This window comes from Dipodomys merriami, unplaced genomic scaffold, assembly GCF_024711535.1.
Source record: "Dipodomys merriami isolate MVZ:Mamm:240054 unplaced genomic scaffold, mDipMer1.0.p SCAF_24, whole genome shotgun sequence".
Classification (NCBI taxonomy): domain Eukaryota; kingdom Metazoa; phylum Chordata; class Mammalia; order Rodentia; family Heteromyidae; genus Dipodomys; species Dipodomys merriami.
The window spans coordinates 22,569,355-22,581,806 of record NW_027203826.1 but is presented as its reverse complement, the minus strand read 5'-3'; the positions used below and the strand labels follow the sequence as shown (position 1 = coordinate 22,581,806).

The 12,452-nt window shown below is 38.7% G+C and overlaps 1 protein-coding gene across 3 annotated transcripts in view; it reads left to right on the top strand.

Annotated features, from left to right (window-relative positions):
• The window catches only part of Pappa2 (pappalysin 2), a 221,801-nt gene that overhangs the window by 62,624 nt on the left and 146,725 nt on the right, over nt 1-12,452 (top strand). The window lies entirely within an intron of this gene.

The window sequence follows — 12,452 nt, the reverse complement described above, 5'->3', positions numbered from 1 at the left end:
TGTCCCATGATGTGTATTTCAAAGGTGAGCAGGAGTTTTCTTTAACAAAGAAAGAATATATTTATAGCTCTCTGTCACTCTTTAACTTTCTCCCTCTGTCTTTCTGTTTCTGCCATCTCTGACTCTCTATGTCTATGTCTCTCTGTCTCTGTCTCTCTGTCTCTGTCTGTCTGTCTCTCTCTCTGTGGTGGTTCCCTATGCATATAATGTATTGAGAATCAATTAGTAATGACTACTTGATTCATTGTCATCTAGTTGTCAATGCTTTCTAAATGTAAATGTAGTTCAGGTCTATAGGACATTACAAATATTGTGTAAGTATCTCTAATTTGATTATTATAGGGACCTAAATCTGCTCCCTAAACTCATATCACTTGAGTGACTCAGCTCTCCTGTTTCTCAAATAGAAACTCAGGAATTATTCTGGGTCCTTCTCTTTTATGATTTACCTCATCTGATTAACTACCAGCATATCTGGGTTTTATTGATTAATGTCTTTTAAGCCAGTTAGATAGAAAATCCAGAGCTTAATTTGGTGCTTGTGTGATAAAATAACTAAATTCTGGGAGGTGTGTATGTGTGTGTGAGAGAGAGAGAGAGAGAGAGAGAGAGAGAGAGAGAGAGAGAGAGAGAGAGAGAGAGAGAGAGAGAGAGAGAGAGAGAGAGAGAGAGAGAGAGAGAGAGAGAGAGAGAGAGAGAGAGAGAGAGAGAGAGAGAGAGAGAGAGAGAAAGAGAGAGAGAGAAAGAGAGAGAGAAAGAGAGAGAAAGAGAGAGATTAAGAAATAATGTTTAGCTAGAAAACAAGGCTAGGAAAAAAACCTTTTAAGATGTTCTAAATGGAGGGAAGAGCTTCAGGAAAAGAGGAAAAAAAGCACAGAAATGAGTATGTATTAAGTGACTTCATGGTTTTATTCCTTTCCTTTTTCTTTCTTTCTTTTTTCCATTAACTGCAACACATTGTCGCCGCTCCAGTTACCCACAAGGACCACTCCTCCTGGGAAAAGCTGCCTATTTTTAAACACAGGGTAATGCCTGTGACATGACATTGCCCATTCCTACCCAAGCCCTGAGAGTATAGTATTACGGAATGTTTTTGCCACAAACCTGCTCTGCCTTTAGTGACTATATAGAGATGCAAACGATTGAAGAAGGGAGAGTGGAAGGAAGGGAAAAGGAGAGAGAAAGTAGAGGGAGAGAGATTGGGATTTGGATATATTTTATCTCTTTCTGCTTATATGAGAGAAAGCAGCTACTAATCTACTCTTCAAAGTTCACTTTTTCAGATGCAATTGAACCCTGTATGGGGGGGAGGGGTTAGGAGGGTAATACCAGTAAACTGGAGAGAGGAAGAACAAGCAAGTATTTTCTGTTTACTTTTCCATTTTGAGTTCTTCTTCACCATTAATCTAGACAGCTAATTTTGAATAAGCACATCGTAATATGCAAATAATATACTGAATTGCTGTTGCATCGAGAAAGGCATAATACTTTCTGAGAACTTTGTCTACTTAAGGAAAGAAGAAATGTTCTAAAGCACACACATTCACACACACATGCACACAGGTGTGCATATATATATATTCTTTGGAAAATGCATTGTTTCTAAAAAAAACAATACAAAGATCACAGAAAGTACAAAGAAGAGTAAATTACTTAAAATCTTACTACCTTGCCTTCTGGAATCTAGCTATCTAGATTGAGCAACATATAAAATTTTAGATAAATAATATTATCTTAGACTTGCTGCTATATTATCTGCTTTTTCAATCAACAACATGTTGTGGATTTTTTTGTCCATTATTGTAACTGTAACAAAATATCCAAGACTGAGTAACATTTTACAGTTCTGGAGGCTGGGAAAGCCAAGAACAAGGTGGCAGGTTTGGTGTCTGGTGAAAGCAGTACTTGCTTCCAACATGACACCTGTTACTACAATCTCTGGAGGGGATGAGCTGTCCTCTGACATGGTAGAAGTTAGAAAGACAAACAAGCCAAATGCTCTGTGAAGCTTTTAAGAACCTTGCACTCACTTACTAGGAAAGAAACCTCATGAACCAGTCACTTAATGTCCAATCACCTGGTAATGCTTTCTCATTGGCCATTAAATTTCAACACCCAACTTATATAGGGTGTTTGGTGTTCCAATAAACAGTGACTTATACAATCATTTTTAGTGACCTCATGGTAGAAAGATCCCATACGGATACTTCAATTATCAGTACATATGCTTCTGTACTGCTTTGTTACTATAATATGTACTATTTCTAAAAATAAAATATTGCATAGTGCTTTCTTGGTTTGTATACAAAATTTAAATTAAGATCTTAGGTAAAATATGTAGAAGTAGGGTTTCTGTTGCTTGTTGGCAATAATTCACAATAAGGCATACATATAATAATTTATTGTGTGTTACCAGTGATTCTAGGTGATATAGGGTACAGATACAGAAGTTCATTTTAGGCAATTACCAGTGGAGGTATCTTGGAAGACAGACAGAAAAGCAGCCTTGAGTGTGAATAGGTTTTTCAACATTGAAGATGATAGGGAAGGCAGGATGAACCAGTAAAAGGAAAAAAGGGACAAGTAGACATCTACATGATTAATGTCAATGCGTAAATCACTTTAGCTCAACCCAAGGCTAGGGCTGGATAGAAGGGCTTCAAGTAACAACTTAAGGTAACCTATTAAAATTTATTACATAAACACAAGAATAGATGTTCTAGAGGGTTCATATTCATGGAAGACAAATAAGAAAGTGGAGTTTTCTCTTCTTTTTGGCAATTCTGGAAATTGAACTCAGTATTTCATACTTGCTAGACAAGTGATTTACCCTTTGAGCCATAACTCCAGCCAATATTTGCTTTAATATTTTATATATTTATTTATAACACACTAGGTATACAAGCAGAGTTTCCCCGTAATATTTCTACACATGTATACAATGATCTTCATGTCCCCATCGGTCTCCTTCATTCCTTGCCCCCTTTTAAAAACTATTTCCCCAGGGTTCATTGTTATCTATCTATCTATCTATCTATCTATCTATCTATCTATCTATCTATCTATCTATCTATCTATCTATCTATCTATCTATCTATCTATCTATCTATCTATCTATCTATTTTTGTTGGTTTGGGGGCTTGAACTCAGGGCCTGAGTGCTGTCCCTGAGACTCTTTGTGTTCAAGGCTAGCACTCTACCACTTGGACACAATGTAACTTGTTTTTTGAGTTTAATTGGCGATAAGGGTTTCACCCAAACTTTTCTGCCTGGGCTGGCTTTGAAATGGGATCCTCAGCCTCCTGAGTAGCTAAAATTACAGGCATGGGCCACCGCTGTCTGGCTCATTGTTTTATTTTCATATTTGCAACTAAAGCTAATTGGACTGTATTCACCCTCATTCATCTTCCTTGTAAATTTGCCCTAGTCCTATTTGTATTCTCCCCCAACAGGGTCTATTTGACTTTCCATTCATTTCTTTTCTAAATTGTTTAGTGGATTAGTTTTACAAAGAATGTTTTAGTTTGTTTGAGATATGATCTTCTGCTTTTTCCCATAGATATTATTTGACTTCTTCCTCCTGAATAGCTAACATTACAGGCATGTACTGCCATGCTAGGCTTGTTTTAAAGGTAAAAGTCTTGCTAAATTTTGTCCTGGAGTGGCCCTAATAATGATCCTCCTACCTCAACCTCCCAGGTTGATGGGTAAACAGGCTTGAGATACCACCACTGCAGAAGGTATTTCAGAACATCAGACTAAAGTGGAAAAGATCTCTTCTAGATGAGGATTGTGAGAAGGGAAAGATTGGGGTATGTTCTAAAGACTTTGCGAAAGAGGACTCTATAAAATTTGGCAATGAATTGAGTGATTAGATGTCTAGCTGTAGTTTAAAGCTAAGCAACCAGTAGGAATACTTTTACACAAATAGGAAAAGAACATTAAGTTAAACCAGAGATTTGGGTCAGGTGGAAAGAGTAAATCTATAAAGTTGTTTGCATGAAGGTAATGAGGGCTATAGCAGTTTTTCTGGCTGTTACAACAAAGCAACAACTGTGTACCTAAAACAACGGAAATGTATTGTCGTGCAGCACGGGAGGACAGAATCCAAGATCAAGGTGTTGGTTCCTTCTGGAGACGATGATTAAGACTCTGCTTCTAACCTCATGCCTAGCTTGGGATAGCACCAGGCAGTAGTCCTTGTCTTGAGGATGGTGTTCTCCTGTCTCTTCCAGTCCTCTTCCTCATATGTTTATCTTTCTATTCCGATGTCTCCCTTCACCAGGTCACACTCCCCTCCCAATTGCCTCTTCCTAATCATTTACAAAGAACCTATATCCAAATAAGATCACATTCACAGGTATTTCAACACCTTTTTGGAATGACACAATTCAACCCATAAAAATGCCCATCCCAGTCCATGTTTAAAGAATGTGAGAACATTAAAATGGGAGAGGGACAAACAGATTAGTGGGATTAATGTATTAATAATCCTCAACATATTGAGAAAGCATTGGATCCTTAAGTGTCGAGAGATGGTTCAGTTTAATGTTCTGTTTAATGTAACATTTGCCTTTTTAATCGCTATGAAAAGTGACTTGACATCTGCTTGGATCTTTATAGTGACAGGGAAGTCATTTCCTTGTTAAGCTTTAATAAGTTTCTACATTGAGGGAAAATATGGCACCTAATGCTATTGCTCATTCCTCCCAGTCTTTCCTCCAAGCTTACAAACAGCCAGGCCCTTACGTGTTATTGGGTTGCAAATATTTAAGCTACTTTCAGGCTGTCCCCTTTCTTGCCATCAAAACCCAATTCTTTTGCCACCGCTATATAACATAACTGTCAGATCTTCCTTGTTTGACCCTTATGAGCATACCTCTCAAAGTTCCAATGACTAGAGACAATGCACTGATCATACCCAGAACAATTTGTGTATGAGGAGGTGCACTGTTATGTCTAGTATTGCACACCAGGAGTCTGTGCACTTACCCACAGGGGTACTTTATAATAATGTGAGCAATTGAAATATGTAGGCATTTTTCCTTATTAATAGATATTTGACATAGAGTTTCTAATACTGAATTTTAGCAATCATTATCAAGTGTTGCACTTATGTTTAAACATAGATTTTACTTTGGAAACCTGAATTTTATCTTTGGTATTTTCCCCGTATTTATAGATTTGTGAGATCTCCTTGAATCCCTCTCTTGGCATTCACTATTACCACTGCCCTTAATGTTACACCACTTTCAAACTTGATAAATTTACATGATAGGAATTCTTTAAAGATATTGATTAAAATATTGAATGAGATAAGGGTAAATGCATATATATGTACCCCAAAAAAGCAAACTGGGCAGTCTCAATATTTGGTGAAAGTCATTATAAATGTAGAACTACACACATTCCCACCATTTTACTAACATATCACAAATGAAATTTTATCTAATGTCCCATTATATTAACTTACACTTTCTCTAAGGAATGGTCTTGGTCTAGGAATACAACTAAACAACCAAAGCAATATCACTGGTGAACATAGCTATGCTGGTTCCAACAATCACCTCTTTTTTATCTAATCAATTAAAATTGCCTAAATAAAACATTGAAGATATTTCTGGGAATTGACATGAATCTCACTAATCTTTAATTTCAACATCTGTCCCTTTCTCTGTACTAAAATTAAAATATCATTCAGTCTTCAGTCTTCTTACATTGCTCATTATCTACAAAGCCCACTGATAATTCTTGTTCAATCATCAAAACAGGTCATATTTTAATCTTAGGTTCAGTAGTAAAACAACAGAAACTTCTTCATGGGTTATTAGCAGGTGTTTGATTATTGTGAGACCGTAGGAGGAGAGGAAAGGAAGGAGGGAAGATTTCTGGATTTTCTATTTGTATCATGAGAATATAAGAAATATGGCACCAATTCAGAGTGACCAGGACACACAGGCATAGGAAGATTGGATCTGTAATGCTTAAGCAAACGTGCATATGATTTAGTCCACATAGTCTTTGGGTATGGATAAGAGCATACTACCAGTAACTATCAAATGGCATTTCATAACTACACAATCTTATCCTCATGGAATATCCCCCTTCCCTATTATTTATTGGAATCATGAAAAGAACATGACTTACAAATCAGTGTCCACCACATTAGGCAGTTCTACTGTTTTCCATTGAACTCTGGCAATAGTCTGTAGCATGTCTGCTGATGCTCAGTGTTTCCAGATGATGTTCTGCCCCTACGGTTTCTCTGGGGGAGAGCTGGCTTCTAGTGTGGCCCAAGGCTGTAAAATTCTTAAGTGCCTAAATGGTGCTGATATCCTTCATTCATGCCAGCAATGGAGAGAATGATCCTTATCCTCAATTAATGCTATCATTTTTTATTAGGCTTTAAAGCAGAATTGCCTGTGAATTGTGGGATTCTTGCATTTGCTTATAAAGGTTTCCTTTTAGTTTCTTCCCAAGATACCCAGAGCCTAGATTGTAAAATTGTGTAATTGATGAAATGCCATTGTAGTTTTTCCTTTATCCTTGATGTTTTATCTGTCCATAGACACAAGCACATACCTCCTCTTTATGTAACCAAAACCTCAGCCCTTCTTGAGATCTATTTATGGAAATACTGTGTCCATTGATTTACCAGATGTACCACTATTTCTGGTATATTGAAATTCACTTTGTCTTCATTTCTGTTGTATTTGGGTAGAATCTCTCATCACATGACATGTTGATTCCAAAGCTTCTGTAGATAAACAAGGTAGACATATCTACTTACTAAAGGGAAATAAGAATCTCATCTTGAAGGAAAAGTTGGAATAGATACATTTATATATTTGAGAGTCACCCAGTAATTCTGTTTGCAAGCTTAATAATAGAAAGAGTTGCCAATGGTGGTCATGGAGAGTGAGGAAAATGTGGGGCGCAAACAGGACACTAGGAATAAGTTTTAAGTATTAGAATAGAGAAATTGAACTACCATGGAGACTGAAAACTGATGTCTAGAAATATGAACAAAACCAGGAAAGAGCATTGCAATGAAAGCAAAGGAAGTAGGGAGCTCAAAATATTACCCCCCCTCAAAAAATCCTCAAAGAAATAACCACCCCATTAATAAATGGACTAAAGACTTAAAGACTTTGCTGAAGAAGAAATATGAATGGCCAATAGAAACATGAAGAAACGTTCAACATTACTGGCCATAAACAACATTGAGATTCCACCTCACCCCAGTTAGAATGGCCATTATCAAGAAATCTAATAACGACAGATACTGGCTGGGATGTAGCCAAAAGGGAATATTACTACACTGTTGGTGGGAGTGTAAACTTATTCAACCACTCTGGAAAGCAGTATGGAGGTTTCTTAAAAGATTAAACTAGAGGAAGTGGCGCTGTGGCTCAAGCGGTAGAGTGCTCGTCTTGAGCTGAAGAGCTGAGGGATAGTGCCCAAGCCCAGAGTTCAAGCCTCACGACTGACAAAAAAAAGTCACAAAAAGATTAAACTAGAGCTCCCCTATGACCCAGCAATCCAACTCCTGGGCATTTACCCAAATGACCACAAACCATCACACACTAAAGCCACCAGCACAACCATGTTCATTGCGGCCTTATTTACCATAACTAAGATGTGGAATCAATCCCCCTCAGTGGATGAATGGTTCCAGAAAATGTGGTATATATACATTCTTTCCATAAGAAAGAATGACATTGCCCCATTAATAAGGAAATGAAAGCCTCAGAAACATAGTCTGCATACACTGTTTCCCTCATTTGTAATAACTAGAATGTGTATAGGATTTTCTTAGGAGAATACCACAATAGCTCAATAGCTATGTGCATATGAGCATATAAAAATGATGCTTATTGAAATGAACTCCAAGAAATGGAAACAAAATATTTTTAATTGTACAGTTTGCAGTTATTTCTTCCTTTTTCCCCTTTGGTTTATTTCCTGATGTCATTGTTTTTTTATTTCTGTACATGTTGTCTTATATATAAGTATATCTAATTTGGGGAAGAGAAGTGGAATCACAGAAACAAACAGTGGGGCAAAGGGTGAACCAATTCAGCAGTGACACTCACTAGACACAATGTTGGAAATTACAACTTTGGAAGGAAGGGCGTTGGGATGGGGAAAAGTGGGAGAAAACCAGGAAAGGGGTAACACTGCTCAAAAAGAAATATACTCATTATCTGACTTATGTAACTGTAACCCCTCTGTACATCACCTTTACAGTAAAATGTAAGTTAAGAAAGGAAAGAATGGGGAAGCAACTATTAGTACAAATCACAACGGCTTCCAACAAGAGGGCGACTTGGTACCTTTCTATTGTGGAAAGGAAAATGGGATTTTGATAAAGTGATGCAAATGAGTGATGTGCTATAATTATGTGGAAGAATGAAGTATGTGGAAGATGAGGAAATTATTCTCTTAGGAAGTTTGAATTGGAAACGAAGAAGGAAAAGAGAGGGTGTTAGTTATAGTTTGCTCAGAAAACCTCATCCTGTGGGACCAAAGGAAAGAGACTAAAAATAGGTACAGAAGTAAGTTTAAGTGTGTGTGTGTGTGTGTGTGTGTGTGTGTGTGTGTGTGTGTGGTGTACACTTTCATTTGTGTTTTAGAGGGAGTGTTGCAGTTCACAATGAATTGCCCCTATTTTATTATCAAAGAAAGAGGCATTATCATTATGTATCAAAGGTCATGGGAATACAGTTAACTTATAACAGTTAACTGAACCAATAGAAGCAAGAGAAAAATATTAAGTATTTCAGATAGCCCCTAGAGAGGAGAGGAAATAACTTTTTAAAAAGGCAAAGAAAAGAAAAATAGGGAAACAAATAAGAAATGAAAGCCATGAGAATGGATGGCCAAAGGAGAAAGGAAGGAAGGTCATCAGAGGTGAAGACGTCAAGAATAAGATTGGGATTAAATGGCTGTTTCACATAAATATTTAAGTTTTCTAATATAAAGATAGAAACTGGGGTGGAGTGGGAGACTGAGCCAGCTGATACTCTCAATCCACACGGACTAACCAGGGGTTGGATAGTAGTGAAAGACTCCAAAACTATTTGGTGAAGAAGGAAGGAGAGTGAAAGATATATCTAGTTATCATATGGAGAATTCAGGTAAAGGCAGTTTCTGGGACACATGAAACAGATGCAGTTTCTCCCTTTTAATACATAGCTACGGTCAGTTTATGAACCTTAGGTATTTTGCTGTATTTATATATTCCCTTGAAAATAATAAGCTTGTTTGTCTCTTCATAATCTCTAAAGCGAAATGTTAAGCTTTGAACTAAGAACTCTACCCATTGTTCCCTACACTCAGCCAGACTCCGATCATATTAGCTGAGTAACTAAGGCATTTGTCTTCATTAGCTCAGATTGACTTCTGAAACGCTTTGCATGCAAAAGAGACAGTGACCTTCACTCTTTCATCCTCATAGATTCGGAGAATAATCTAGATGCTAGTTTTTGCTTCCAGCAAAAATAAAACTTGTCCCTATCAATTTAATTAACTGTTTCCAATTGTCTCTAGTGTTTTACAATGTATTTGCAACCTTAGTCACACAGACTTCTATCTATATTTCTGTGGAGTACAAGAATTTGAGCAACCCCGCCCAGTTTGCCACCAGCATGACATAAACACTCTCATCTGGAAGGGTGATTTATTACTGGGGAAGGAATTGGGCAACAAAGAAAAGGGAGATGAGTGGAACCCACTAATGAGGTTGGTGGAGAAGTCTTTTGGAGGATGCTCAAGAGAAATGAGCAGAAGTGCTGGGTTGAGGGAGGACAAAGTATCAGTAGCCAAGACTGGTAAGTGGCAGGGAAGCCAGTATCACACAGATAGCTCAAGTAAAACATCCCAGGAAAAGAAGAATTTGAGGGAAGTTGGGGAGATCAAAACAAAGAAAACTATTAAAATAAAATCTGGAATAGGAACAGAGAATGGTATCCATTTTCTTCCTGAGTTCCCAGAGCAGAAAGTAGGCCCAGTGTTGAGTTCCTCCCTCCTCTCCTCTCCCCTCCTTTCCCTTGCCCTCCCCTCCTCTCCTCTCCCCTCCTTTCCCTTGCCTTCCCCTCCTTTCCTCTCCCCTCCTTTCCCTTCCCCTCCCCTCCTCTCCTCTCCCCTCCTTTCCCTTCCCCTCCCTCCTCTCCTCTCCTCTCCCCTCCTTTCCCTTCCCCTCCCCTCCTCTCTTCTCCTCTCCTCTCCTCTCCTCTCCTCTCCTCTCCTCTCTTCCCCTCTCGCCCCTCCACTCCCCTTTCTTCTCCTCTCCCATCCCGTCTCTCTTCTCCTCTCCCCTCCACTCCCCTCTCCTCTCCTCTCCGTTCCTTCCCTCTCCTCTTATCTTCCCATCGCCTTTTCTCTTCCCTTCTCCTCTCCTCTCTTCTCCCTTCTCTTCTATTCTTCACATTGAAGATTTACTTAATATCATAAACTCAAACCATCAGTAATATATATATATATGTGTGTGTATATATATATATACACATATATATATAATTATTTCAATAAAGAAAAGGGAAGTGTGATTAATGTCCAGGGTAAACCAAGCAACGGTCTCTAAACTATGTGTCTCCAGGAAAGCAGTTAAAGGGATAGCGCTTCGATCACATTTGATGCGAGGTTGTGGAGCTTAGATGATTTCTTGTGGTTGAGAGCTATTGTTCCAAGATATTATGTCAATAAAAATACTACTTTAAAAATTCTTTTCTCCCAAGCATCCTTGGTTTGAAAGCAAGATCTTTTTGTTTGTTTGTTTCTTTGGGTTCCAATGAACACAAAAGCAGTCTCTTTGTGGGGGCACTCCGTGGTTTCGTGTGCTCATTGCCAATACATCAGATTCATGGGTTAAATAGATGTCATCAATGATATGATTGGGAGCAGGGAAAGCAAGAGAAAAGTGTCACACTGTCCTGGTATGAGCTTCTGAGTTTGGGTTTGCCTGCAGCTGGTCTAGCAAAGCTGCAACCACGAACATTCTGTAATAGAATTTCCAGCTTGTGCGGAGTGGTCTGTCTTCCTAGCTAAAGCTGTGATAGAGGTATACCTTGGCTTGCAATGGCAGATCATGGTCCCTATGGGAAACAGCTAGTGAATCTAATTCCAATCTAACTGAATCTGAATCTGAACTCTGACTAAGTTCCTCCTTTTAAAAATCATTGCTTCTGGGTTTTCGTTTGCTTGTTTGTTTGTACTGGTCCTGGGCTTGCAGTGCCTGGGCACTGGCCCATCATTTTTGTGCTCAAGGCTAGCACTGTACCACTTGAACTACAGCTACACTTTTGGCTTTTTGGTGGTTGATTGGAGATAAGAATCTCAAGGACTTTTCTGCCTGGGCTGGCTTTGAATTGTGATCTTCAGGTCTCGGTCTCCTGAGTAGTTAGGATTACAGGAGTGAGCCATCAGTGCCAAGCCAAATGATAACATTTTAAGGTTGACTTATGCCTGCAAAATGAAGGCCTTTGACTTATTTCAGCTTACAGAGACCAAATGCATGTTTCTTTTTTTTTGGGGGGGGGGAATGGTAGGACATGTGTTTTTAATAGACCTTTAATTCTGCAAGTGAGTACAAACATAATATTGCTTAGTACATTGCAGGCTACCAGTAAAGATATTGGAAAGTATGATGAATTAACAGGGGTGAGGGCAAGAGTTTATATGGTTTAAGAGTTGAGAAATGGAGCATCTGTACATTATTTGCATTATATATGGTATCATTATGATGTCCCATCTGTCTATAACTCTTCCTGTTTTTAACCTCTCTGTCATCATTAAATTACAGTTGGTGCTGGTGGCCCAACCCTGTAATTGTAGATAATTAGGAGGCTGAGATCTGAGGATCGTGGTTGGAAGCCAGTCCAGCAGCAAAGTCCATGAGACTCTTATCTTTAACTGCCAAAATACCAGAAGTAGAGCTTTGGTTCAGGTGGCAGAGTGTGAGCCTTGAGAAAAAGAAAACAAAACAAAAGAAAAAACAAACTGAGGGCCAGCACCCAGTCCCTAAGTTTAAGCCTCAGTACTGGCACATCCCTCAAAATAAATGTATTCAGCATATAGAAAAATGGAGATTTAAAGGGACTTCCCGTCATCATAATGCTTGCACACTGTGTTAAAAAGAAGCAGAGACTAAGAGCTGGAAGCTTTTCTTTCACTATGCATGGCCTGGAGAAAATTCTCAAGGCAAAAAAATAAAAACAGGGCTGGGAAGGTGGCTCAGTGGTAGAGCGCTTGCCTTGCATGCCTGAGGCCCTGGGTTCGATTCCTCAGCACCACATAAGCAAAAAGAAAAAAGCCGGAAGTGGCGCTGTGACTCAAGTGGTAGAGCGCTAGCCTTGAGCTGAAGAGCTGAGGGACAGCGCCCAGGCCCAGAGTTCAGGCCCCATGACCGGACCCAAAAAAAATAAAAAAATAAAAAAAAAAACATAGTAATA